Genomic DNA, 24295 nt, shown 5'->3' on the forward strand with positions numbered 1-24295 from the left:
GAGGCTGCTGCCTGCCAATTTGAGGGTTCAAATATGGAGGGGCAGAGAGTGGAGTCATCAGCAAAGAGATAGAGAGGATTTTCCAGAGGGTCAGAAAGATCATTGATGAATACCAAAAAAAGCACAAGGCCTAGAACACTGCCTTGGGGAACTCCAGAATGAACAGGAAGGGGAGATGAGAGAATTCCATTCAGGGCCTCCCGTTGATTGCGACCAGAGAGGAAGTCCGCAATCCATGCGTGAAGATTTCCATGGATACCATCGGAGGCGTGTTTGGTGAGCAGAGCGGGGTGCCAGACCGAATCGAAGGCACGAGTTATATCAAGGGAGACGGCTCTGATTTCCTGTTTGGCGTTGAGGGCCTCCATCCATTGTTGAGACAGCAGAACCAGCATGTCCAAAGTAGAATGACCTGGTCTGAATCCAAATTGATGATCAGAGATCAAGCCATTGGAGAAGAGGAAGGATTTAATATCAGAAGCGATGATGGATTCCATGACCTTGCTGATGATTGGGAGCAGGCTGATTGGTCTGTCGTTGCAAGGATCTGTTTTTGCACATTTTTTGTGTAAAGCGGTGATGTTTGCTGATTTCCAAGCTGATGGTAGATGACCTTGAGCAAAAGAGAGGGTGAAGAGAACAGAGAAAGGGTGTGATAAAGCGGCAGAGCAGGATTTTAGGACCCGTGGGCTGATGCCATCTGGTCCAGTTGCAGAATCAGAATTGAGGTTTGACAGAAATTTCTCCACCTTGTCAGGAGAGAAGGACACAGAGGCCAGGAGCAGCTGTGTTAAACTGGGTAAGGTGGGATCAGAGAGAGATGGGTTCGGGACACAAGATTTTGAGGCAAACACAGGGTTGAGGCATTCAGCTTTTTCATGTGCTGTGTCAGCTGTGTAGCCATTTGAGGTAAGGGAGGGGATGGAAGGGAACAGCCACCAGAAACAGATTTTACCAGACACCACCAGGATTTGGAAGAGGGCGATAGGTTTGAGAGTTCAGTCTTGAGAGTAGAGAGATATTGTTTCCTGGCTCTCCTGAGGGTAGACACACACTTGTTCCAGGCTTTGTGAAGGAAAATGAGATTGCCTTCCGTTGGATTTGCCTTCCAGGAGGCAAAGGCAAGTTGTTTCAGGGCAACTGCCTCACCATAAGATTCAGTGTACCATGAATGGGGGGAAGGGTATGACAACTGAAGACGAGATGGGATAAATCTATGTATTTTAAATGAAAATGAATGAATGAATGAATGATCGTTTTAAGGCCATTTTTCGGTTAGCCTTGTGGGCCCCATGACAATCATGGTTCCCAGTTTGAGGCAATGTTTTATGGCCGGATGCCCTTCCTGACGCCAACCCTTGGTCGCCTCTTACGATGCGCAGGGATACGGTGTACCTATTCTAAACCGGGGTACACACCGGGATCATTCATCCCAGCAAGCTGGTACTCAATTTGCCGACCTCGGAAGGATGACAGGCTGAGTCAACCCCCCTGGCATTAATTCAGCGATCGACCGGGATTCGAACCCAGGATCCTAGGATCCCAAGCCGGCACCCTGACCACTAAGCCAACACCAGGCTAGACACCATGACAGAGACTGTCAACACCAGGTGTCTGTCAACACCATGACAGAGAGAGCAATTTTCTTTGGAAGAATTCCCAGGATGAGTTGATGTCAGAGGCAGTGGAGATGGGAGACCAGTCCAGGTGATTGATGGCTGCTTGAAGATCATGCCAGTCAGCCTGAGTGAAATGCCAGACTCGTCGACGCAGAGAGATGTCCATTTTAACAACCACATGATCAGATAAACTGATTGGAGCAGAAGAAGAACAGCAGACATTTGCAGGGAAGTTAGTCATAACCAAGTTTCTAAGAGATGATGTACCGTTGACTGAGATCCGGGTCGGGAAATTGACAGATTGTGTCAGTCTGAATGAGTCGCAGAAGTCCTTTGCTGAGGTGTCATGGCTGGTGAGAGAGGTACCCACACCCAGCCAGCTGGCATGATGACAGTTGAAGTCCCCACATATGAGGAAGAGAGAGTTGGGATGAGTGGATAGAAGTTGGTCCATGTTGTCAGATAGCGAGACGTAAATGGAGTCATTGTTTTGTGGACGGTACAGAACACATATGAACAAAAGGTGGGAGATGAGGGTAAGCCGTAGCCAGAGGTACCCCTGGGGGTGGGGTGGAGAGAGGGCAGTGGATGGAGAGTGAGGAAGAGAGTTTTTTATAAAGATAGCAACCAGGACGAGTCTCAGGTCTATCATACCGGAGGAGGGAATAACCAGGAAGAGAAATTAAGGAATCAGAGACATGTGGACAAAACATTTGAACGACGTAGGACGAATCAGAAGTGCAGCGCCAGTCCAAATTATGGTGGACAAATCCAAGCCGTTGCCGTGGAAATGCCAATATCCATTGCGACCAGAGGCCATGGCCGGTATAGCACCAGTGATTCAATCCTTGTTGGACCAAGGGGCCATAGTTCCCACTGTCAGTGTATGTAATTTGCCCGTACTGCCTGTACAGAAACCTGGCAGACAGACATGGCGATTTGATCAAGATCTGTGAGCAATAAACAACTGTGTCGTCCCTGCATACCCAGTGGTTCCGAATGCAGTTACTGCACTCTCCAGCATCCCATGTGACATGAGATGCTATTCAGTGGTGGACCTCTGCTCTGCGTTTTTCTCTATACCTCTACATGAGGATTCCCACTATCTCTTTGCATTTACATACAATGGTCTGCATTATACGTGGGCAGTCTTCCACAAGGGTATACAGATAGCCCTACCCTGTTCTCACGTGCTCTACATGATGACTTGAGTGATGTCGAATTTCCAAGAGGCTCAGTAATGGTATAGTATGTTGATGACCTCTTGATATGCTCTCTCTCAAGGGATTCATGCGAACAAGACTATTGTGGTGCTGAAGGCATTAGCAGACAAAGGACACAAAGCATCAAAGGACAAACTGCAGTTTTGCAAAGAAGAGGTGAGATACCTAGGACACACCCTGAGGGAAAATACAAGACTTCTTTGCCCAGAATGAGTGACAGCTATACGGATGCTTCCAAAACCGACGACTATTAAGCAGATGAAATATTTTCTGGGTAGCGCGCCCTCTGCTGAACATTAGCTTGCCAGGTAGACAAATCCTTTGGAATAGACGCCAGAAGTGGATCAGGCTTTCACGGAACTGAAAATTGCTCTAGCAACTGCGCCAGCTCTAGGATTGCCCAACTATGATAAAGCGTGTTTCCTTTACTCACACGAGACAAAGGGATTTGCTCAGGCTGTGTTGACACAGCCGCATGGGGGAAAAATGCGACCAGTGGCTCACTATAGCACCAGGTTGGACCCCGTAGCACGAGGGTTTCCGCAATGCTTACGGGCGGTGGCTGCAGTTTCATCCACAGAAGAGGCCACAGCTATGGTTGTCTTGGGACGGCCATTAATCCTCCGCATTGCACACGCAGTCGCAGCAGTTCTCCTGAGAGCAGGAACACAACACCGTTCAGCGTCGGGGGCAGCAACTTACGAGTTAGTCCTACTCGCGCCGTCAAACCTCATTATCCAGCATTGTCCGGCATTTAATCCGGCATCTTTGTTGCCGACGGCCAGAGATGGCGACCCCCATGACTGTGCTGAAATCGTTGCGCATGCACTAATACAGCGCATTGATTTGAAGGACATCCCACTGCCAAACGTGGATTTGGTACTGTTCATAGACAGATTGTCATCACGGGCAATTGACGGCTCATTAATGACGGCATATGCAGTGTGTACTGATTCCAAGACGTTGGAAAGTGGAAAATTGGCAAGTAATTATTCTGCACAACAAGCAGAGATCATTGCTTTGACAAGAGCTTGTTGCTTAGCAGAAAACCAGGAAGTGACTATTTTCACAGACCCCAGATACACGTACCGTGTTGTGCATGACTTTGGTGCGCTCTGGAGGGAGAGACTCCTCGGGAGACCGAATAAAGAACGGAGATTTGATAGCTAACCTTTTGGATGCCATCCTTCTGCCATCTGCCATCGCGGTGATTAAGTGTGGTGCCCATACAAGGGGAACAGATGACATTTCACAGGGAAAAGCAAGAGCAGATGAAGCAGCAAAGATTGCAGCTAATTCCGACCAAGTCAAAGTAATGGTACAGGCCGTTGTGACAACTCCTCAAAGCAGCCCAACACTAGAGGATGTGAGTGCAATACAAGCAGTCGTTGACAACCGGGAAAAGGATACCTGGGTCAACGCGGGGTGCACATATGATGTTGAGTCCAAATTGTGGGTTTCTCGTGATGGACGTGTGGTGGCTCCACGTGAATCGTTACCGTGGCTAGCTCGTCTGGCTACTTGTCATGTTGTTCTACTTGTCATGTTTGTCAACAGTATAATCTGGGGAAAGGCGAAATAACTGAGCGAGCAGCTCACCCTCCACCATTCGAGCAGTCCGTGCATGTACAATTGGATTTCATCCAAATGAAGAAATGCTGTAGATATGAATTAGTTCTGGTGATTGTTGACATGTTCACGAAATGGGTTGAGGCTTACCCCTGTCGACATGCAGATGCAAAAGCAGTCGTGAAAATCTTGATGCGAGATTTCATTTGTCGGTTCGGGCTCCCTTGCAAAATCTCTTCCGATCAGGGAACACATTTCACAGCAAAAATTGTCCAGGAACTGTGTAAGGCCATGCAGATAAAGCAACATTTTCATTGTCCGTATCATCCCCAGTCGGCAGGGGCGATAGAGAGACAAAATGGAGTGGTGAAGAACAAATGGGCCAAAAATTGTGTACAGACCAATCTCAAATGGCCAGACGCCATCCCATTAGCACAAATGGCAATGAGGGCAACCCCAAAGAGAAGAACGGGACTATCTCCACACAAAATCTTGATGGAGAGACCAATGTGGGTACCATTCCGTAACAATCCCCCCGAACGATCAAGGAAATGGACATACACCACATGGATGAAATGATGTATGCCTTCTGTATTGCAATGACAAAAATGGTGGAGGTGTTCCATTCCCAGGTGAAGGATGCTTTACCAGAACCTGTGGAGAACAAGTGTCATTCTTTGCAACTGAGGCACCAGTGATTGTGGACGGTACAGACACATTAATAACTTTAAGCAGAAAAAGTGCTTTGCAACTGAGGTGGTCGGGACCACACCAAGTGCTGCTTACCACACATATGGCCTTGAAATGCCAGTGCAAAACAACCTGGATCCACGCTGCTCACTGCAAGAGAGCGAACGAGAGCGGAAATGGAGGTCCAGGCAACGACTAACCTACCTATACACATTTTCACGGTTGACGCTAGTTTTTGCTTGTGCCATTGTTGTTTCATTCGTGGTGATTGCTGTGGAGATGAAAAAGATGCTGCTAAACACCGCACTTCTTTCCAAGACGTAGCTTGCTTACACCCTACAATTTTTCCTCCAGCACAGCAACACAGCTTTTCATATTTCGAGAACATCATTTCTGATTTCAAATTTGGCTTGTTGACACAACATTCTCTCAGTTCTATGTTAATGTTAATTGGTACCATTTCTGGGAATGATGGAACTTTTAGAATGTTTTAAATAAATACAATGCCATTAATGGTAAAATCTGTCGCTTTTTTGTGTTAAAGATAATTATCAATCTTTATGACACATTGCGTTCGGCCAAACATCACCAAATACCAATGTACTGTAACTGTGTATTATAAGGAAACTAGCAGAAGTACCCGGCGTTGCCGGGCGGGGGAAGGGGGGGGAGGGGAGGGGGAGAGGGAGGATGGAAGGGGGGGAAGGGGAGGGGAGGGGGGAAGAGGAGGGGAAGGGAGGGGGGAAGGTGAGGAGGAGGAGGGAGAGGGGTGGGAAAGGGGGGAAGGGGAGGGGGAGGGGGAATGGGAGGTGGAGGGGAAGGGGGCAGAGGGGCGAAAGGGGGGAAGGAGGGGGAAAGGGGAGGGGAGGGGAAGGCAGGAGAGGAAGGGGAGTGGCTCACGTTTCTGAGTGAATGTGGCTCACGTTTCTGAGTGAATGTGGCTCACGTTTCTGAGTGAATGTGGCTCACGTTTCTGAGTGAATGTGGCTCACGTTTCTGAATTAAGTGTGATGCTGATCAGGAAGAAGAAGAAGCCGTACTACCAAATTCGTACACTTCCGGAATTGTTTGATTTATTTGTATTCAAATGTCTGGTAATTGTTTTGTATTTATTTATGCGAATGTGTACTTGTATATAACTGTCATTCATTTAAAAAGGCTTCGGCACTATCGAGCAAATTTTTTTTTAACTCCAAAGAAACGAACTTTTTTTTTTCAATTTTTTTTTTTTTTTTTTTTTTGCCTAGAACACTCCCAGGCACTCACTGATGAACCTCTGAAATTTGACGAAGATCCGTCCAGCCATCTCTGAATAAAACGTGGACACACACAGACAACTCGCATATATATATATATATATATATATATATATATATATATATATATATATATATATATATATATATATATATATATATATATATATATATATATATATATATATATATATGTATATATATATATATATATATATAAATATATATATATTGTTACGGAATCCAACGTCGGCCTTCTTCCCCTTAAGAAGGGGGGATTAATCCCCTTGTTTATGACTGACCGACGTGGTCCCGGGGGTATGACGCCATGCCCGGTCGGCGCTGGGTAGGGTAGTAGGCCCAAACGTCCTATGACCTAATTACCAGCGCTTCCCGGCACGCGAGGAAATACTCCCCCATTCATGGCCGCAGCGTAATAGGTGTTTGCGCCGAGCGAAGCGAACTGCGGCGTGAGCCGTTTATCCAAGACTAAACCCGATTCATGTGCGTCGGCCGAATCGCGCCACGTACCCTCAATATGGAAACTTCTAAAGTGACCGAAAGAGCATGAAGAAGAAGAAGACAAAGTAGGGAATAACAGGATTTATTACTATTTACACACAACTAAGCAGAAAGGAAAGGAAATGCGATTGACAAGGCAATGGAAGGAGCAGGAGACATAGTGCAATGATTAACTTAACTATACAGTCTTACTTATAAACCCCAAGACAACATGAAAGACGGACGAACAATCAGACTTACACGAATGGGGAATTGCAGAGTGGATTGGCTGGAGGGATCAGAAGGTTCAGGTGGGACCACAAAGCCTGGAAGGTTGAGCAGGGCGCACAGCAAGCAGGTCCTCTTCGGGCTAGGAGCGAGCAGGGCGGCGGCAGCACACGTATCTCGTCTTTCCTCGACACGCCTCGGGCTCTTTTGTCATCTGCTCCGGTCCTCTCTCAATCGTCTGACGCGTCTCTCTCCCTCCAATCCTCCTTTTGGCACCACCTTCTTTGTATCTCTGGCTGTATCTCTGGCTGTATCTCTCTTGCGCGATCGTCGCACGCTTCTCTCATCCCTTCAGCGCGGGTGTCACACGCCCTCGTCGGTTTCGGTACCGCCTTCCCCCGTGCTCTGTTTCATGACCTTATATGGCAATGCCACGGGCTTGTTCCCTTATTTGGGAATGGGGCTGAACAGCCCCGCCCTTCGTGGCACGCCCTGGGCTTGCCTCTTCCCGGCGACCCCGCCCCTCATGTTCAAACAGAGCACGGAGCACATATTCACCATAGCAGCGAATTGACAGGGCGCGCACCGCACCCCACGCTTGTGAAACTGCTTTACCCAGAGATGGAGAGTTTGGCTGGGAAATGTAATTATTGAAGGGGAGCTATTCTTATTTGATTCGGTGCAATGGAGTGTCAACTAATGGAAGACACAGCCTTTAACTAACATAGAATAAGGGAATAACTATTTGGAGGTTCTAAAATTGGCTCGGTGTATGCGGTGAATTAACTAAGGGGACGACCATTGATCTTGGTTCTTAAAGGAGGTATTTACAACAATCATGACACTTACACAGGGTGATATTTTACAACACTTCTCAAATCCACAATATATATATATATATATATATATATATATATATATATATATATATATATATATATATATATATATATATATATATATATATACATATACATATATATATATATACATATACATATACATATATATATATACATATATATATATATACATATATATATATATACATATATATATATATACATATATATATATATACATATATATATATATATACATATATATATATACATATATATATATACATATATATATATACATATATATATATATATATATATATATATATATATATATATCGGAATTTAAATTTAATTCAAAAATTGATCCAGACGTCAATTCTCTTTCAAACATTCAAACTGACAGAGGTAGTCATTTATCACAGCATCTGTAGAATTTTCACCCTTTTACTCAACTCCGTTTCGCTGTTATTTGGTTGAGCAAAAAGTCAACTGAGCTTTATAGATATTTAGATAAGTTACAATGACCTACTATCGCAGAATTCACAATTAATTCTGGTCCAAAAGCAAAGAGCAGCAGAATGAAACAGCTTTCCTTCAATGCAGCAGAATTTTTTTGTGGGCTTCCCCAAATCTGTGCCTCGACACAATCCTGTCTGAGCTCTGCGGGCAGTTCCTTCGACCTCATGGCTTGGTTTTTGCTCTGATATGCATTGTCAGCTGTGAGACCTTATAGTCAGGTTCACTATGTCAATAAATTATATTTCGTTCAAAATCATGGTAGATTAGCAAACCTATACATTTTTGGAAAGGTTATAGCATAAGGAAACTAAAAATCATTGTTTACATTTGGAGAGATACGTGTATGGCGGCCATTTTGGATTTTCAAAATGGCCACTGTAAAATACATATTTTGTTCTATTTCTGCCTCTAATTACCCTAAAAACTTTTTTAAATATACTAAACCTATATTTTCAGGGACAAGGAATCCAATGAAAGTATCAAATTAGTGCTATGGGGAATGGTAAGATACGAATCAAAGGTTTTGAATTGCAAAATACTGTCTTTATATTCACGATAAGTTGCATAATCAAATACATGTTATCATTTTGTACAGGCAGTTAATAACATCAAAATGTGTCACAATAATTCATATCACCAAACATACACAGGCAGTCAGCAAAATCATATATACATATGCAGTCAGTATAACTTCACATCTACACAGGCAGTCAATGACAAAATATACACAGGCAGTCAATGGCATCAAACATACACGATTACAGAATATGCCATTTTTAGTTCGTCATCACTGTCCTGTGTGTCGTATCCGACAATATAGTCCGCATCGTTTTCACAGTCCATTCCACACAAGCAAAGGTCGGTCAAATTGATTGACAAATCGAATTGGTCGAATGGTCGATCGAATCGAATTCGATGAATCGAATCGAATCGATCGAATTGGTCGAATGGTCGATCGAAACGATTGGTCGAATGGTCGAATTGGTCGAATGGAATTGGTCGATTGGTCGAATTGGTCGAATCGAATTGGTCGGAATTGGCAAATGTAAACATTGATTTTCAGATTTTCCATGTAATAACGTTTCCAAAAATGTATAGGTTTGCTAATCTACCATGATTTTGAACGAAAAAACATAGTGAACCTGACTATTATATAGACAGGTGTGTGCCTTTCCAAATCATGTCCAATCAATTGAATTTACCACAGGTGGACTCCAATCAAAGTGTAGAAACATCTCAAAGATGATCAAGAGAAATGGGAGGCACCTGAGCTAAATTTCAAGTGTCATAGCAAAGGGTATGAATACTTATGTCAATGTGATATTTCAGTTTTTTCTTTTTAATAAATTTGCAAAACTTTCTAAAATCCTGTTTTCTCTTTGTCATTATGGGGTATTGAATGTAGATTGATGAGGGAAAAAATGAATTAACACGATTTCAGCAAAAGGCTGCAACATAACAAAATGTGAAAAAAGTGAAGGGGTCTGAATACTTTCTGAATGCACTGTATGTGGGTAGACTTTGTTCTCCCTGGGGACTCACAACCATGACAATATACTCATTAGTTTAATAACAATGAATGTGTGACTTACGTGATCCATGCAATGACAGAGGTCCGAGATCTGGGAAGAAAGCATGGATAATATGTGAGCAGCATGACGAAGAGCCTCCTCCAAACCATAACCCATATCAGATCCTATGCCACTTTGGACAGGAAAGCAAAGCTGCAAATTTTCTGGTTGGTGGAAGGTAATGTAAGCATTTAAATTTTATTAGGCATTTACTGTGGAGGTGTTATTTAAAGGAATACAATTACCTCAAATTACATTGAATAGAACAGAATGGACCAAGGACCATGTTGAAGGAGGCCTACATCCTACAATGTACTAAATAGGCTGGTTAAGAGAATATATAAAAGGAAATTTGAACATGAAGGATTTCTACTATTCTTCAACATTTGCAAACAATGATTTAATAACAAACAACTATAACACAACCCTCATTCCAGTGTTGTCAGTAATTGCAAGATCAAATATAGCCATTATGAAACAGCTTTCCTTCTCCTCTGTTGAAACTTTCATCCATATATGTCGTCAATTGTAACATGTTAATACGAATCAAATTACCAAGATTCAGGTACACCATTATTTGGGCAGGAGACAAAAGAGACAGTAGGCTACATGTGAAAAGTTGCTCCATGTGCCAAAGAGAACAAAGCAGTATCTGTTTGTCTGTTCCCAAACGTGGTTATAAACAGTTAGTGCATGAGCTGAAACAGTTTGCGGCAAAACATCTCAGCTGGTAAACTACTTGCTTATGATCAAGTTTAAAAAAGGAGACAAAACATGTTTTAATTCCTTGCCACCAACCTCTGTTTGATATGATAAAGGAGGACAGAAGAGGTGGTTACTGAAAAAGCTGCAATATATAACAGTAGCATGAGAAAAGAAAGACAACAGCAAACAATCTGCAGCTTGACTCCAGGAGTTGTTTGTCAGAGTAAAGACATCAATTTTCCAGGTTTAATGAAAGTTTGATCAATGTATGAAATCAGAGATTGTGTTAAGGTTTGACATACCAATTCCAGGAGACACAATGCGGTCGTAATGGTAAGGATTGACGCACACGTTGTCGGCCTTGAGCTCAAAGGCATACTGGCAAAATTTGGCAGGCTTTAACTCGTTCTTGTGCAGATCGGGCCAGCGCCAGATGCGTGCATAGATGACATGCGGAAAACCTTTTCGACCAGCCACCTAGGTGCACATAAAGGTTAATGATGTGTGTGTGTGTGAGTGTGTGTGTGTGTGTGTGTGTGTGTGTGTGTGTGTGTGTGTGTGTTTTTGGTTGATCCTTTCTGCTTCATTATCACTGAGTATTGACATCCAATATACGGTGCATTCAGAAAGTATTCAGACCCCTTCACTTTTTTCACATTTTGTTATGTTGCAGCCTTATGCTGAAATCGTTTAAATTCATTTTTTCCCTCATCAATCTCCACTCAATACCCCATAATGACAAAGAAAAAACAGGATTTTGGAAAGTTTTGCAAATTTATTAAAAAGAAAAAACTGAAATATCACATTGACATAGGTATTCATACCCTTTGCTATGACACTTGAAATTTAGCTCAGGTGCCTCCTATTTCTCTTGATCGTCTTTCAGATGTTTCTACACCTTGAATAGAGTCCACCTGTGGTAAATTCAATTGATTGGACATTATTTGGAAAGGCACACACCTGTCTATAGAAGGTCTCACAGCTGACAATGCATATCAGAGCAAAAACCAAGCCATGAGGTCGAAGGAACTACCTGCAGAGCTCAGAGACAGGATTGTGTCAAGGCACAGATCTGGGGAAGCCTACAAAAAAAATTCTGCTGCATTTAAGGTTCCCAAGAGCACAGTGGCCTCCATAATTCTTATATGGAAGAAGTTTGGAACAACCAGGACTCTTCCTAGAGCTGGCCGCCCGGCCAAACTGAGCAATTGGGGGAGAAGGGCCTTGGTAAGAGAGGTGACCAAGAACCTGATGGTCACTCTGGCTGAGCTCCAGAGATTCTGTGTGGAGATGAGAGAAACTTCCAGAATGACAACCATCACTGCAACACTCCACCGATCTGGGCTTTATGGCAGAGTGGCCAGACGGAAGCCAAACAGTTCAATCTTGGTTTCATCAGACCACAGAATCTAGTTTCTCACAGTCTGAGAGTCCTTTAGGTGCTTTTTTGCAAACTCCAAGTGGGCTTTCATGTGTCATTCACTGAGGAGAGCGAAACTGACACTTAAACCATCCTAGTGACTATGAAAAATGAAATCAGATGGTGAATTAAAGTCGAGATAATGCTGTGAGGGACACACAATGGGTGTGGCAAAAAGATGGGACATATTTGAAATAAATATATCATTTAATTATTGAAGTTATTTATTCAAATTTCAAATAATTCAAATTTTTCAATTAATCTTTTCAAAGGAGACAAATTATCTTTTCAATTCTCGCCAGTCAGCATATAGACCAGGCCATAGCACCGAGACCGCTCTCCTAAGAATAACCAATGATCTTCTGACCTCTCTTGACTCTGGTAAGGTTTCCGTTCTTGCTCTTTTGGACTTGTCTGCCGCCTTTGACACGATTGACCATAGTGTCTTAATTCGTCGTCTTGAAATCACATTTGGTATCACTGGTACTCCCCTTTCTTGGCTGATGTCCTATCTTACTGATAGAGTGCAAACAGTTGTCGTCAATGGCCAGAAATCAGCCCCTTCTCCGCTTTCCTTTGGCGTTCCCCAGGGCTCAGTCCTGGGACCTATCCTCTTTCTTTTGTACACTCAGCCTCTATTTGATCTTGTTGCCAGACATTCAGTTGATCACCAAGCCTTTGCGGACGACAATCAGCTGTACAAAGGAAGCACGATTCAACAAATCGTGCCCACTGTTGAAGTGTTAGAAGGCTGTATTGCCGACGTGAAGGTGTGGATGACCCAAAACAAACTTCAGCTGAACGATGCTAAAACAGAGTCTATGATTGTAAGATCGCACAGATGTCCTCTACAATGTTCACTTCCTACCACTATTCATGTTGGTGAAACCGATGTAAACTTTGTTTCGTCGGCCAAGAACCTTGGTGTGGTTTTCGACTGTAACATGATATTTTCCAAGCAAGTACTTCAAACTTGCAAATCAGCATACTTTCAGCTGCGAAAGATCGCATCCATTCGCCACTTTCTTACTCCTCAGGCTGCTCGAACTCTGGTCTGTGCCCTTGTCCTCTCTAGGCTAGACTATTGTAATTCTTTGTATGCTGGCTGCCCTCAGTTTCTCTTGGATAAGTTACAAAAGGTTCAAAACTCTGCTGCTCATCTTGTCTCTAAGGCGAAGAAGTCTGACCATGTTACTCCACTTCTTGAATCTTTACACTGGCTGCCTGTCTCTGCTCGTGTGCAATACAAAATTTGCACACTATGTTATAAATCATTGTGTGGAACGGGACCTCACTATCTCTCCGATTTGCTCACTCTCTATGAACCTCGGCGACAGCTTCGTTCAAGCTACGACTCTATGACCTCAGAGGCTCAGAGCCGCCGCGCACCAGCACCAAGTCGTTTGGCGAGAAATCCTTTTCCTTTGCTGCACCTCTGCTCTGGAATGACTTGCCTTCCTCTGTTCGACATGTTGACTCTCTTCCTGCCTTTACAACCTCCCTCAAAACCTATCTGTTTCACAAGTCTTTCAAAGTCTAAGTCCTGTTTTCCCTTTGGTTTGAGGTGGGACAGAGATCGAGAGTATGTCTGTGTACATGTGCGGGGGAGGGAGGGGAGGAGGAGGGGGGAGTACACATCTGTGGGTTTTGAATGGGGAGGGAGAGGAATAGGGCAAGAGTGAAGGTGTGTCTGTATGTTTGTGTATGTGTGTGCGGTGTGTGTGCGTTCACATGATAATGTAAAGCGCCCGAGGGTCGTTTACTCTGCTTGATGGGGCTATATAAGACTCCTTTATTATTATTATTATTATTATTATTCAACTGCATACAGCTGTAAGGGACAGACATTAGCATTTCTTCAGAATATACTAAGTCTTGAAAATGTCAGTTAAATGGCCCCCTTGGTGGATGACACATTCTGCTGTTCTTGTACCTATACCCATAGGCATAGTGATTGGGAGGGCGGGCAGGGGATGAGGGGAATAGGCGGAAGGGGCCACCGCCCCGATGGCGAACGTAGATGGGGTACAAAAACACATTTTCATGCTCCATTTGGTTGTATATAAGTTACGTAATAATAATTACAAATTACGAGATGTAACTTTCAGAACCACGATTTACATTTTAAACTCTGTGGTACGTGTCATTTCAATGTTTATGAACTCTTTCCATCCAGTTTAATATTTTTAGTCATTATTAATCACCTCCGCACAGTAAATAAATCCGTATTAGTAATTATGGGGCTGGCGGCTGCATAAGTCTCTTATCTTATTGAATTGTCTTGTGACTCTTCGAACAGACGAGGTTATGCATTCCATAATATGGAGATCGCCCATAGGCTGAAGGGATGGAGCGGTTATAATTCTTGGATAGTTATTTTGTAATTGCATTTTGATCAGATACAGATGTCTCTCGCATACAAGCCCAATTAGTGATGGCAGCGATCACGTGTCAAGTTAGTTCATTAACTTCCTTGTCCTCCTCTCATTTCCTTTTGATGTCTTGGATTTTAAATCCCTGCTTTCCTCCAATTTTATCCTATTTATGCGGCCATCTGAAGATAATTGTAATGAGTGCTGTTTCTTAATTTGTTTTCTCTCTTTCATGAGAAGGGTTTCCTTCAGCCAGGCCTGTGTGTGTAAACAAGATACACCAGGATGAATGACATATGGTGAGTACGGGTTTGAGGGAAAAAAGTGAAGAAGGCTCTAGTGTTTGAAGGGTCTGAATCTGGACTGGACAGAACGATAAACGTGCTGAGAGACCTCAGTGAGTGTGTTTGGCTAACAGGAAGGCCTAGAGGTTCGCAAACTTGCCAATAGGATATTCTAAATTTCATTTTAAATGACTTCCGGGACTCTGCTTCTGAACCCGCTGGGGAAGCTTAGACTTGTTTCATATAGCACCCCAATACAAATTCCTGACTATACTTACTATGCCAGTACTTGTGGAGTGCTAGTATTGACATTTGGCCCCGAGCGCCCCAAACCCTAACGACACCACTGCCAATACCCCTCATAACCTTCACAAGTATAGGGGAATGGCCTGAATTTCACTTGTAATGTTTTTTTTTCAGTTCACTGAGTGTATGTGGCCTGTCCCTGTACACTCTGTTTTCTGTTGTTTTTTTAAATCTCCAGTTCATTTGATACAAATCAAAAGAAAAAACATAATTGCCTTCCATTATCATAGAATTATTCCACACTGAAATCTTCCCCATCCTTTTGCCACACCCTGTATATATATTATAAGTCAACAATTACTGACAATGAAGCAGAAAGGAATGGCTTGTTAATGGTTCTCCACACAACATAAGGCGCATACAGTCACGTGAAAAAGTAAGTACACCCAATGTAAAGTTTTGACTTTTTCAACATATTTCAACATACAGCTATTTTATCTTCATTTCAACAATATTGATAGATAACGGTGATATAATACAACAAATATCATGAAACATTTACATTTTGTAGTCCATTGTATAATTTAAATAAACATAAATGCAAATTTCGCATGTGGAAAAAGTAAGTACACCCCTACATTTATCACTACTTCAAATACCTAAAATTAGAATCAGGTGCACCAGCTCAGGTGCAAATGATTAGAACATCGTTAGAGAGGATCTTGAAGGAACCTGTCTTATTTAAACCTCAGACATTTAGTTTGGTTTGCTCTTTGTTGTTGAAGTGTGTGGCGTCACCATGCCGAGATCAAAAGAGCTCTCTGAGGCCTTTAGAAAGAAGGTTATAGATGCCTACGAGTCTTGGAAAGGATATAAAAAGATCTCCAAACAATTTGAAATCAATCATTCGACTGTCCGGAAGATCATCTACAAGTGGAGAAGATTACAAACAACTGCCAACTTGTTCAGGCAAGGCCGCCCCAGCAAGGTCCGCCCGAGAGCAGACCGCAAGATACTGAAAGAAGTCTCTAAGAACCCCAGAATGTCATCACGGGACCTACAGGTATCTCTTGCCACTGTTGATGTCAAAGTGCACGAGTCTACCATTATAAAGAGGCTGCACAAATTTGATCTACATGGGAGGTGTGCCAGGAGGAAACTTTTCTGTACAGAAAGAACATCAGGGCAAGACTAAAGTTTGCCAATGTACACATGGGCAAAGACCAGCACTTCTGGAACAATGTGCTCTGGACAGATGAGTCAAAGGTAGAGCTATTTGGCCACAGTACCAGAAGACATGTTTGGCAAAAACCAAAGACAGCATTTGACCACAAGAACCTGATACCAACTGTAAAGCATGGTGGTGGAAATATTATGGTTTGGGGCAGCTTTACTGCATCAGGGCCTGGGCAGCTCACCATCATATAATCCACTATGAATTCTTCATTGTACCAGAGGGTGCTTGAGGATAATATGAGGCCATCTCTCGGAGAGTTGAAGCTCAACAGAAGGTGGGCCTTGCAACATGACAATGACCCTAAAAATACCAGTAAATCCACCAAGGAATGGCTGAAAAGAAAGAAATGGAGGGTTCTGGAATGGCCAAGTCAAAGCCTGGATCTAAATCCCCTCGAGATGTTGTGGGGGGATTTTAAACGAGCTGTGCATGCAAGAAACCCCTCAAACATCGCACAGCTGAAAGAATTCTGCATGGAGGAGTGGGCAAAAATTTCTCCCAGTCGATGTCAGAGACTGGTAGACAGTCATAAGAAACGCCTACTTTAGGTTGTTTCTGCCAAAGGGGGCAATACCACCTATTAGAGCCAAGGGTGTACTTACTTTTTCCACATGCGAAATTTGCATTTATGTTTATTTAAATTATACAATGGACTACAAAATGTAAATGTTTCATGATATTTGTTGTATTTTATCACCTTTATCTATCAATATTGTTGAAATGAAGATCAAATAGCTGTATGTTGATATATGTTGAAAAGGTCAAAACTTTACATGGGGTGTACTTACTTTTTCACATGACTGTAACCTATGGCGATAAACAGGAGAACGACAGCTAAACAAATAGGCAGGAAATGGAATGGAACATAAAAAGACAGGCTGATGAGGGGCCATACACACAAAGATAGGAGCAGATTGAAGCCAAAGGAAGGAAGGGAAGGATCATTCATGGGGCAAACAGGAGATGGAGATCAAAAATTGTCATTATTGCAAATGTACCAGAAATAAATATGTGGTCCCCAATAACAATTACTGTAGCCTATAATGAAAGGAAAAGCAATTTGGCAATATATTGATAGCATAAAGTCAGAGGCAAAGATGTGGAAACATGGTGATTCATAAGCACTAAAATAATCAAAAATAAATTCCCACAGTGGGAAATAAACAGCCCGTTTATCGCTAAACAAGCTGCCTGCTATCAAAATCACAAGCCCACTGCTGTCGATCCTGGCAATGAAAGCACAAACAAGTATGTACAACACTCCCCAGTGACAAACATAATGTGTTGGGGCTAGGTCATCTTGACATTTAAACTATGCGCAAGTTACAATTCTACAGAAGCAAATTTCAACTCAAAAAGCAATTGTCAACCTCTCAATGTACCGCATGTGGTGAAAATGTAAGTTGAACCCAGGTGTGACGCTCACTTAAACCACTGGGCGGTGTCTATAAGACCTCGGGACGTCCGCGACTCGAGGCCACTCCTGCGACTTTATACAATGACATGTAGAATTGAATGGTACGTACCCACTTATATTCTAGGCTTGCTTGCATTGACTGATATATCCAATCTTTCTCATATGATGCCTTGATCCTGACATATATGTTGCATGGTGTATTTTACAGGATGATGTTATGATCTAATTGAAATTAAACCTATCTATGGGACGAGTTGTGGATTTGGTTGATTTTCACAACACTTAATTTCAATTATGATCTTCGGAAATGGCGGGACACGAGTCTTGCGATGGCCGGATGAACGCAGATCACAGACGAGCGTTCCCGACATTCTCCGCGCTCCTGCGAGGCCCACCTCGGAGAAGACTGACCGGCGGAGGACCCGTCGAGCTAGCTCCAGCTACGGAGCTCCGACTACTCTCGCCGCCGGTCTGCCTCAAAAGGACCGGATGCGATGGGGACCTCGCAAGCCTTTTGCGGGACCGCGTCGTCAAAACGCAAACTGCTCTCCTGAGGCCCGAACGCCGGAGCAGGCATGACGGACTCCGGCAAGGCGCCTGCTGAAGGAGGCCACTGGGAAATGTCCTGGGCCGCAACCCCGTCGGAACGACGGACCCGCTTGGCGCCGAAGGTACGAGTCTAGCCTCGGTTGCTCAAAACGCTAACGGCTCCGTCCGAGAGAATCATCCTAGATTTGCGTGCCTCGGCCCGAGATGAGATTCCCACGCGAGTGATCACGACTCCCATGTCGGCCATGCCTCCACACAGCCGGCACACTCCGACCACTCGCTACTCGGTGGAATCGCCTCCTCCGCATGGGCCGGACACTCCGACCACTCGCTGCTCGGTGGAATCGCCTCCTCCGCGCGGGCCGGCACACTCCGACCACTCGCTGCTCGGTGGAATCGCCTCCTCCGCGCGGATCGCGCACTGCTCGTCGGGATCACGCCGTGCCTCACACGGCCGGCTCACCCTGACCACTCGCTTCTCGGTGGAACCACCTCCTCCACACGAATCGCGCACTGCTCGTCGGAATCACGCCGTGCCTCACACGGCCGGCTCACCCTGACCACTCGCTTCTCGGTGGAACCACCTCCTCCGTGCGAATCGCGCACTGCTCGTCGGAATCACGCCGTGCTTCACACGGCCGGCTCACTCCGGCTGCTCGGGCACTGCGCCCTTCGCGGGCACCACTCTGCGAGGCCGGCGATTCTGATCGCGGCTCGTCGAAATCCCACCTACGCGCGAATCGCGCGCTGCCCCATCGCGGGCACAACCCGATCAATCGCTGCACGGTGGAATCACCTCCTACGCGCAAATCGCGCACTGCGCCCTTTGCGGGCACCACTCTGCGAGGCCGGCGATTCTGCTCGCGGCTCGTCGAAATCCCACCTACATGTGGCTACTCAACGAGGCCGGCGAACTCTGCTGCCCGGAATCGCCTCAATGGAGGCTCGCTTGGCACCATGTGAGGACTCGTCGCAGCATGGATGAGTTTCTAAGGACGTCGAGCGGGACCTTCATAGCCTTTCACGACACTCGGGCTTATGCTTATGATAGATGATCGTATACCATGTGTATTCTATATGACTAACTATGTCTAAAACTCCGGACAAAACACGGCCCGAAAGCTAAACAAACGAGACGCTACTTCAGGGCGTGATATGTATTCGATCCTTTGACCCGAAAGCTAAACAAACGAGACGCTACTTCAGGGCGTGATATGTATTCGATCCTTTGACCTGAAAGCTAACAAACGAGATGCTACTTCAGGGCGTGATATGTATTCGATCCTCTGACCCGAAAGCTAACAAACGAAACGCTACTTCAGGGCGTGATATGTATTCGATCCTTTGACCCGACAGCTAAACAAACGAGACGCTACTTCAGGTCGTGCAGTCTATCGCTGCCAAGCATGCTCGCCCTCTCGACTCGCCCTCTCGACTCGGCGTGCTCACCCTCTCGACTCGGCGTGCTCGCCCTCTCGACTCGGCGAAGCCGCACTGGTTCAACGGGCCGAGCTCAACTTTCGGTTTCCCTCGTACGCGGTGCGCCCTAGATAATACTTTTCGCTCGTCGGCCGGGTTCGTATTCCGTACACCGATCTCGAGCCCGCTCGAATGCTGCTGCCCAATGGACGCGAGACTTTAGATTTCGGAGTGCTACTTTACTCCGTCTGGGGATACCGCTCAGCTGGAACTCGCCGTCAAACCCGCCCGCACGCGCCCGAACCAATTGATGACGTCATCGACTAAATCACGCGTTTGCTTTACAGCACCATTTAACTGTTTCCCGCGCTTGCGTCATCAGAGTTCGTCTACCTGGGTACCTCTACAGATAGCAGAAATACTCAATCTGACCGCCCCTGCCCGAAAGTGCGTGTCATAACGTGGCGGCCTTCGAGGGCGACTAGCCAACATCGCGGACTTATGCGGTTAATCGATAAGGCACGGGGCATTTGGGGGTGCACGGTGACCCCATGACACGGTGACATTGAGCGTTGCGCCCGACTCCCTCGTCTCCTGAGCAAGCCACATGGGCACCGGCCCGCCGGATCGCCCTTGACTCTGGGCTTGTTGCTTCTAGGACAGGTCTCCTGGCTCGCCTCCACACATTTCGAGACTGCGAGACGCCTCGCCCGGCCGCTGCCTGATTGCGTTCCCTCTGACCCAGACTGTAAAGGTCGCTCGACTTCGGTGCGCGATGCGCGGCTGTTATCTCACACTTCACGACGGGGGGGGATGGATGAGTGAGGGGGTGAGATGATGGTCCAACCATCCGGGCCATCCTCTTGGATGTCGATCCATCCATCCGGGCCATCCTCTTGGATGTCGATCCATCCATCCGGGCCATCCTCTTGGATGTCGATCTATCCATCCGGGCCATCCTCTTGGATGTCGATCCATCCATCCGGGCCATTCTCTTGGATGTCGATCCATCCGGGACGTTTTCCATTTCTCGATCTCGACGTTTTCTCTCCGGGACAATCCCTCCGGGACGGTAGCCGGTATAGCCGATCTTCTCCGATCCTCTGCGCGCTGTGCTGCAGGTCGGGAGATTCTGCGCGCTTCGCTGGGAAGGCGCATTTCGGTCGTTTTGTGCGTCGTCGTAACTGCCATGCCGGTCGTTCGGGCAGCCTACGGAGGGCACTCGTGGCAAACGTTTTGCTTGAAACTGGGAGAATCGCTCATGCTCCAGGGATTCACTCTTGGCAAACGTTTTGCTTGAAACTATTTGCCGGAGCTTGTAATTCGTACGCGCTGCCGTCAGAGGCAAACGTTTTGCTTGCAACTGGGAGAATCGCTCATGCTCCAGGGATTCACTCGTGGCAAACGTTTTGCTTGAACCTATTTGCCGGAGTTTGTAATTCGTACGCGCTGCCGTCAGAGAGCGCTCGAGTCTCGTGATTTCAAAACAGGGGGACTCCGGGGTATCGCGTAACTCTCGTTATGGCTCTCGTCGGTTCTCTCCCTCGGCAATTCCATGACATGGATCTAATGTGGATCGACCATGTACCCTTGGGAGCCAAGGCAGGTACAGACTTACTGTAATGGACTTACACTGTCATGGCCTCCTGTCATGTAATCTTACTTACTGTTGCAGCTTACTGTAAAGAGGCTTACTGATTTACACATCTTCCACATCGACACATCTTCCTGTAATGTGTTGCCTTGCGACGAATAGACATGGCTTACTGGTTTACACATCTTCCACATCGACACATCTGCCTGAAATGCGTTGCATTGCGACGAATGGACATTCGCTCTTCGACAAGGTACACCTTATGTAATGAGTTGCATATCGCAAAGGTACACCTTATCCAGCACATAGGCCTGTGAGACTAGACTATTGTGACCCACAGGCTCATCGTCTGCCAGTATCGGACATGTTTGCTAACCAGGCTATGAGTGCGCCTAGAGAACATCTGCCGACCCTCCCTTCGCCTGATACACCCCTGCCTGAAGCGGTGAGGGCACTGAGGTGCCCCTCCGACACCTGCCTCCAGCGGCTACTCCGAAGCAGGGGACTCCGGATTTGGGGACGACGTACCCGGTAGTTTCCGAACCTGTGCTGGCAGGGTAATTCGCCACACTGACCTCTACGGATGGACTGACTGACCTGTACTACCGATAATGGATTTGTTTCGTATAGCGCTTTCCAGGAAGCCCTAAAGACGCTTTGACAGTGTGCGAAACATAACACAATGGCGCAAAGACAAGAATCAATAGGGATATTTCTTTGACACCCTAATAATGATATAATGACTTCCTCTACCTATTAATGCTGACGCGCGCTCGCTTCCTGCCTAGTGGCAGCATAGTTCTAACGGCGGGGAGAATGTGGTGAAAATGTAAGTTGAACCCAGGTGTGACGCTCACTTAAACCACTGGGCGGTGTCTATAAGACCTCGGGACGTCCGCGACTCGAGGCCACTCCTGCGACTTTATACAATGACATGTAGAATTGAATGGTACGTACCCACTTATATTCTAGGCTTGCTTGCATTGACTGATATATCCAATCTTTCTCATATGATGCCTTGATCCTGACATATATGTTGCATGGTGTATTTTACAGGATGATGTTACGATCTAATTGAAATTAAACCTATCTATGGGACGAGTTGTGGATTTGGTTGATTTTCACAACACCGCACATCCTGATTTCAACCAGAAATTATGTTGTAAGATTTCCTGCAACAATAGAGAGGGATTAAACAAACCACTTTGTGAATACAGTGACCACATAAGCCATACTGTGTAATACAAGCAAGGGAAGGCTCATGCAGAATATTGTATTGTATAAAAGTTTCTGTATTGTAAAAAAGTCTCCCAATAAAGGGAGTGGGAGACAAGAGGGGGGGGAGAGAGGGAAGCACACAAGTACAACAACAGGGACATCGGGAGATCTATGGGAGGGAGAGGGCTTGGGGGGACAGGGCATGGGAAGGGGGGAAGGGGTGGGAGATGTATAAAACACATGGACACTACTAGGACATCCAGGAAAGAAGTTGGTATTTCAAAAAAGTGGATCTGGGGTGAATTAATGGGGGTAGAAAAGATCTAGGTTTTGGATGGGGGAAGATAAGAGATGGTGGTGAACAGCTGTTTTGAAGACCTGGAGGGAAGAGTGGGATTGAAGAGAGTGAGGGAGTTTGTTCCAGAGGCGGGAGAAAAGAGGAATGAAAGAGTGAAGGTTAGCAGAGAGTCTTGATTTTGGCAATTTCATCAGAAGAGGGTTGCTGGCAGATCTTGACCTGCAGGAATATTTGGGGGATAGAGCACAGATAGAGCTGGGGGAGCTAGGCCAGAAAGGAGTCGGTGGAAGACAGAAATTCCAAATATTCTTGCCCAAACAAGACTTGCCCAAACAAAAAGCACAAGAATATTGCCCACTTTTTGTTGCAGTTTTAATTATTTTTTTTTGGAAAAGTGAAACATTTTAAGGACCTTCTAAAATGCTTTCTGAAAAACTAAAATCGTTTGAATCACCCTGTTTATCAAAACTGTAAAATACCAGTCTTCTTCATTCGTAAGCAGCACAAGGCTGTGGGGTACAATCATTGGCAGGGGATCATCACAGGAAGGATGTTGCATTGTAAAGTGCTCCATCCCTCGGATGGATAATAAGCTAGCACAATAACACAGATGGACAGCCACATGGACAACCTAAAAACATAAGACCTTCGGCTGGAGAAGCATGAAAATGTTCTCCAGCAAAAATATTTTCAGTATTTTCAGTTCCTTACGCAATGCATTTAAAATTGTGAGGAATCAAAATTAGGTAACGGTTTTGAATTTTGCTGTCTCAAGTGAGGTTCCAAACCCTTATGATGGTCACCCTTATGATGGTTACATTAAAATCTTTTCACACAAGTGAATGTTTGCCAGCAAACCCTATAGTTGTGTGTATAGTTAAAATGACTTTGACAACGTCGTAATCCACTTAGAGGCTAAGAGGCTGGCAAGGTCACTTGACTGAATGACTTCACCAACAGAATCGTTTGAAGAGCTTTGGGGTTTCCAAGGACATGAAGTCTTTGATGGTTACTTTGAATTAGATTTGCTTGAGCTGCTGGAAAATAGCTGTGTTTCTCATATAGGATCTCCCGGCAGATTAAAATGGGTGACGGTGTCATGAAGAAGAGCTTGAAAAACTGTTATATAACACATGGTGTACATACATATTCATGCATAAATAAGATCTCGCTCTTTAAATTAAAGAGATTTTTTTATGACCACTCGCTGGAATAGCAGTGAGAACTGAAGAAAGAAAAGCAACAAATAATTTAATAGCTCTATATATGAAAGCATGCAAAGAATAGTTAATATAACTAATGTTACGGGTTCGTCACTTCCGTCGTTGTGGTTTTCATCCATTGTAAGCATTTTTGGTTCCATGTACTATTATTGTTATCGTTTAAGTGAAATGGAGATAACTGTTTTCAAAAGGTAAAAATTAGTGTTTTAAAAGAAACCGGAAACCGGATCGGGAGAAACCGGAAGAAGAAGAGGAGGAAGAAAAAGGCGGAGCAAGTGAGGTCGGGAAGAAA

The 24295-nt window shown here is 45.0% G+C and overlaps 1 pseudogene across 1 annotated transcript in view; it reads right to left on the reverse strand.

Moving 5' to 3' along the window:
* LOC137415373 (mothers against decapentaplegic homolog 4-like) overlaps nucleotides 1-24295 on the reverse strand; it is a 136934-nt pseudogene that overhangs the window by 86344 nt on the left and 26295 nt on the right. Inside the window, exons 2-3 of the transcript XR_013624198.1 lie at nucleotides 11029-11203; nucleotides 9656-9685 (exon numbers count right to left, since the gene is read on the reverse strand). The product of XR_013624198.1 is annotated as a mothers against decapentaplegic homolog 4-like (transcript). The remainder of the gene's footprint in view (nucleotides 1-9655; nucleotides 9686-11028; nucleotides 11204-24295) is intronic.

Source organism: Myxine glutinosa, chromosome 7, assembly GCF_964187855.1.
Source record: "Myxine glutinosa chromosome 7, kmMyxGlut1.1, whole genome shotgun sequence".
NCBI classification, from domain to species: Eukaryota; Metazoa; Chordata; class Myxini; order Myxiniformes; family Myxinidae; genus Myxine; species Myxine glutinosa.